This window comes from Scomber japonicus, chromosome 20 (genome assembly GCF_027409825.1).
Source record: "Scomber japonicus isolate fScoJap1 chromosome 20, fScoJap1.pri, whole genome shotgun sequence".
Taxonomy (NCBI): domain Eukaryota; kingdom Metazoa; phylum Chordata; class Actinopteri; order Scombriformes; family Scombridae; genus Scomber; species Scomber japonicus.
In genome coordinates this window covers 157,501-163,655 of record NC_070597.1, presented here as the reverse complement: position 1 = coordinate 163,655, position 6,155 = coordinate 157,501, and positions in this window count along the sequence as shown.

The window sequence follows — 6,155 nt, the reverse complement described above, 5'->3', positions numbered from 1 at the left end:
ATGGGTACATGTGTTTAAGGTATGGGTACATGTGTTTGAGGGTACATGTGTTTAAGGTATGGGTACATGTGTTTAAGGTATGGGTTCATGTGTTTAAGGTATGGGTACATGTGTTTAAGGTATGGGTACATGTGTTTGAGGTATGGGTACATGTGTTTAAGGTATGGGTTCATGTGTTTAAGGTATGGGTTCATGTGTTTAAGGTATGGGTACATGTGTTTGAGGTATGGGTACATGTGTTTGAGGTATGGGTTCATGTGTTTAAGGTATGGGTTCATGTGTTTGAGGTATGGGTTCATGTGTTTGAGGTATGGGTACATGTGTTTAAGGTATGGGTTCATGTGTTTACAGTTTTTCACAATTGTTAACACCCGTTTCTCAAAACAATAACAGCTTTTTTCAAACTGAACACACAGATCTGAAAACCTCACACACAAAATGCTAAACCTGACACTCCCTTTGCAAGACGACTCTTTGCCATCAAATCTCTTACCTGTTCACAAAATGGAACTCGTGTTTTCATTTGGTACACACAGCCATTTTTTCAAATGACACACACATACCATTCATTGAGTACACACAACTAAGCATTTGTCTGCACACTACCAAGCATTTACAGCACACTTAGGTGCAAAACTGAAAACACAATTATAGAAACAGAACACACCATATGAATGACAATGACTTTGGAAAATGTGCCTTTTCTCCTTTTGTAAAATGTCTGTAGGCCTACTTTTGTATAGTCAAACATAAAACAGCACACAAATATGCAACCAAAAAAAGTTATTTTAGCACACACAGAACAGTACAGTACAGTAAACCGCCCCCCGCCCCCCCCCCCACCCCCCCCCCTCACAAAAAAAATTAGCCATCATGCCTCCGGTTCCTGTCAGGCCAGAGGGCCTCATCGACATCACAGGCAATGTGCTCCCTGTCTAGGCAGCGTTGGAAGAATCGCCTTGAGTGGCGAATGAAGCCCTGACAGGCCTCCACACTGACGTCGCCACAAGCCTCCTCCATGGCCTGGAGCAGTGGGACCCAGCCCTGTGGGTTCCGTTCATACACCTTCCACCTCCATGCTGAAAAGAATTCCTCTATTGGATTAAGGAAAGGAGAGTAAGATGGAAGAAATAGAGTGGAAAAGCGTGGGTGGTCCTGGAACCACCCACGCACTAGAGCAGCCCTATGGAAACTGACGTTGTCCCAGATGACAATATAATGGATCCGATGTGGGACATCAATCCGACCAGGTGGTATTAGCAGGTCATGCAGGCCATCCAGGAAGGCAAGGAGACGGGCAGTTATTATAGGCCCCTAGGTGGGCATGATGGTGGAGGATACCATGATGATTCATGGCCGCACACATCGTGATGTTGCCACCACGCTGGCCGGGGACCTCAACAATGGCCCACTGGCCAATGACATGTCTGCCCCGGCGCCTCTTCTTCACGAGGTTGAACCCAACCTCATCAATTAAAATGTACTCATTCACCTCCATTGCGGTGTCATGCTCCTGGATCCGCTGACACAGACAACATGAGAAAGTTTGAGTTACAGTATGGACACAGAGACTTCAATACAGTGGGCTATAGTGAGACACTATAGAAAATACATGTAAATACACTTACAGTAATATTGGATTACAGGTACAATACATGCACGTGTCAGTGCTGAAAGTATGGGACTTACAAGCACAAACTCTCGCCGGAGCTCTTTGATGCGGTCTGTGTTACGGTCAAATGGGACCCTGTAGACCTGCTTCATCCTAACATGATTTCTGCGGAGGATTCTATCTAATGTTGATAGGCTGACAGTGTGGATGTCCCTGAAAGTGCCATGGTCAGCCAGGATCCTAGACTGTAGTTGCCGGAGCGTGATTGTATTGTTCTCACAAACAATATTTACAACATCTGTCTCCTGCTCCTCTGTGAAAATCCGTGCTCTTCCTCCACGGTGTGGTTCTCTTTCAGTCCTGCAAAATGCAAATACTGTGAGCACACTGTATTCTATTGATATACAGTATTACAGTAAACAAGGCAAATAGATTTCGTACCTGTTCTCCACCCTGAAGGTTCTTATGATGGCAGCAACTGTGTAGCGGCTGAGGTTGGGTTGGACCCTCTGGCCAGCCTCCTTCATGCTCAAACCATGGTTGAGAACGTGGTCTACCACGGTTGCCCGTATCTCATTAGAGATGGTAACTCTCCTTCTTCTTTCTCCTCCTCCTCCTCCTTCTCCTTGTCCTCCTCCTCTTCTCCCTCTTTGTCCCCCTCCTGCTCCTCTACCTCCTACTCCTCCTCCCCTTTGACCCCCTCCTCGTCCTCCTCTTTCTCTTCCTCCTCTTCTTCCTTCTCCTCTCTGTCCTCCTCCTCCTCCTTCCCCTTGTCCTTGTCCTCCTCCTCCTCCTCCTCCTCCTCCTCCTCCTCCTCCTCCTCTCACTCTTACCTCTCTCCTTCTCTGGTTCTCTCCAATGTTCTCCATTGTTCACCAAACAAAACAGAGGCTCAAGGCACTTTTATACTGCAGTCCTGATTGCAAATTGCTCAACAGACCTGAAAGTTTAGAGATTTGAATATTTGTGTGTTGTAGTTTGATGCTTTGAGATTTTATTTGAGAAGTGTGTTCAACGACTGAACATTGTGTGTAGTGTTTTGAATATTTGTGTGTTATAGGTTGATGCTTTGAGATTTTACTTGAGAACTGTGTGCAACAACCGAAAATTGTGTGTAGTGTTTTGACAGCAAGGTGATTTGTAATTGACATCAGAGTGTAAAGAAGGAAAGTCAGACTCTAATGCAGATAAGGGAGTGTGAAGTAGTGCCAACTTGGGTCGAGCAATTGGTACATGAAGTGAAGGTTGTGCAAATTGTGCCAAATTTTTGCTTTTTGGGTGTTAGCAACTGTGAAAAACTGTAAGGTATGGGTTCATGTGTTTAAGGTATGGGTTCATGTGTTTAAGGTATGGGTTCATGTGTTTAAGGTATGGGTTCATGTGTTTAAGGTATGGGTTCATGTGTTTAAGGTATGGGTACATGTGTTTAAGGTATGGGTACATGTGTTTGAGGTATGGGTTCATGTGTTTAAGGTATGGGTTCATGTGTTTGAGGTATGGGTTCATGTGTTTGAGGTATGGGTTCATGTGTTTAAGGTATGGGTTCATGTGTTTAAGGTATGGGTACATGTGTTTAAGGTATGGGTACATGTGTTTGAGGTATGGGTTCATGTGTTTAAGGTATGGGTTCATGTGTTTAAGGTATGGGTTCATGTGTTTGAGGGTACATGTGTTTAAGGTATGGGTTCATGTGTTTGAGGTATGGGTACATGTGTTTGAGGGTACATGTGTTTAAGGTATGGGTACATGTGTTTGAGGTATGGGTACATGTGTTTAAGGTATGGGTACATGTGTTTAAGATATGGGTTCATGTGTTTAAGGTATGGGTTCATGTGTTTGAGGTATGGGTTCATGTGTTTGAGGTATGGGTTCATGTGTTTGAGGTATGGGTTCATGTGTTTGAGGTATGGGTTCATGTGTTTAAGGTATGGGTTCATGTGTTTAAGGTATGGGTACATGTGTTTAAGGTATGGGTTCATGTGTTTAAGGTATGGGTTCATGTGTTTAAGGTATGGGTTCATGTGTTTAAGGTATGGGTACATGTGTTTGAGGTATGGGTTCATGTGTTTAAGGTATGGGTTCATGTGTTTAAGGTATGGGTTCATGTGTTTAAGGTATGGGTTCATGTGTTTAAGGTATGGGTACATGTGTTTGAGGTATGGGTTCATGTGTTTAAGGTATGGGTTCATGTGTTTAAGGTATGGGTTCATGTGTTTAAGGTATGGGTACATGTGTTTAAGGTATGGGTTCATGTGTTTAAGGTATGGGTTCATGTGTTTAAGGTATGGGTACATGTGTTTGAGGTATGGGTTCATGTGTTTGAGGTATGGTAACAAAAGCTTCAAGTTGTGTTACTTTAGTCTAAGCATGGGTCTATAGTGTTCAAGCAACGGGTAAAAACTGTAAAACCCAAAGGTTAGGGTAAAGGTAGATTTGTTTTCAGGAGAGGTTAGTTAAACAGACATGAGCTCGACAGACTGTATATATATTTATATACATGTATATAAAAACTGAATTGAAACTAAACTGAACTCCTTTTCTCTGTCGGCTGCTTCAGTGGGTCGTTAAAGGACTCTCCCTGAAAGTCAACTTCCTGTAATTCATCAGTGCAGCTTGTTTGATTTGCAGCGGAGTGAAACTGATATCAGCTGATAAACCAGGCTGAAGTCAAACATGAATCAGATCACACAGCTGATATCAGCGGGGGGGGGGGGGGGGGGGGGGGGGGGGGGGGGCAGGTCACACAGCTGATATCTGAAAGCTGCTCAGGTAGAAACATTCCCATGATTCATGTTTTATAACACAATCAGCTCCATTGAGTCCGATCGCTCACCGAAACACAAACATGGTCGGGGGGGGTGGAGGGGGGGGGGGGGGGGGGGTGATGATGTCACTGGGAATTCCCCCTGACCCAACCCTCTTTACTTTATTGGTCACAGCAGCAGGACGCTAAATGTCAAATATATGTTATATTTATATAACTAGATATTAATTATATTAATATAACCCCCTAACCCCCTAACCTCCTAACCCCTAACCCCCTAACCTCCTAACCCCTAGCCCCCTAACCCCTAGCCCCTAGCCCCCTAACCCCTAGCCCCCTAACCCCTAACCCCCTAACCCCTAGCCCCCTAACCCCTAACCCCTAGCCCCCTAACCTCCTAACCCCTAACCCCCTAACCCCTAACCCCTAGCCCCCTAACCCCTAACCCCCTAACCCCTAGCCCCCTAACCCCTAACCCCTAGCCCCCTAACCCCCTAACCCCTAACCCCCTAACCTCCTAACCCCTAGCCCCCTAACCCCTAGCCCCTAGCCCCCTAACCCCCTAGCCCCCTAACCCCTAACCCCCTAACCCCTAGCCCCCTAACCCCTAACCCCCTAACCCCTAGCCCCCTAACCCCTAGCCCCCTAACCCCTAACCCCCTAACCCCTAGCCCCCTACCCTCTAGCCCCCTACCCCCTAGCCCCCTAACCCCCTAGCCCCCTAACCCCTAACCCCTCTGGAGGGTTGAGAGGTAAAATAATCCAGTCCTTTCAACCATCATCATCATCTTCATCATCTTCATCATCTTCATCATCTTCATCATCTTCATCGTGATGTTTATTGGAAGGAAGAAAAACTCACCGACTGTTTTAGTCAAAACGTTTATTTAACACTTTTTCACATTTCACAGAAACCTTCATCTTCATCCTCATCTTCATCATCCTCATCTTCATCCTCATCATCATCATCCTCATCCTCATTTTCATCCTCCTCCTCATCTTCATCCTCCTCCTCATCTTCATCTTCATCCTCATCTACATCCTCATCCTCATCTTCATCCTCATCATCCTCATCTTCATCCTCCTCCTCATCTTCATCCTCATCCTCATCCTCATCCTCATCATCCTCATCTTCATCTTCATCCTCATCCTCCTCCTCATCTTCATCCTCATCCTCATCATCCTCATCTTCATCCTCATCCTCATCCTCATCCTCCTCCTCATCATCTTCATCATCCTCATCCTCCTCCTCATCTTCATCCTCATCCTCATCCTCATCTTCATCTTCATCTTCATCCTCATCCTCATCCTCATCATCCTCATCCTCCTCCTCATCTTCATCCTCATCCTCGTCCTCATCTTCATCTTCACAGTTAAGATACATGAATATTCAATATGAATGTAGTTCTGATATATTTCATATTAATTTAACTTCATTTGTTTTACATGAAATGTTAATAAATAAATAAATTAAATATATTCATAATAAATAAAAATATAATATAATAATAAGTATGAACTTTGTTTTAATATAAAACATCATCAGCTCATTAACTCCATCAGTTCATTAACTCCTCCATCAGCTCATTAACTCCATCAGTTCATTAACTCCTCCATCAGTCATTAACTCCATCAGTTCATTAACTCCTCCATCAGTCATTAACTCCATCAGTCATTAACTCCTCCATCAGTTCATTAACTCCATCAGTCATTAACTCCTCCATCAGTCATTAACTCCATCAGTCATTAACTCCTCCATCAGTTCATTAACTCCATCAG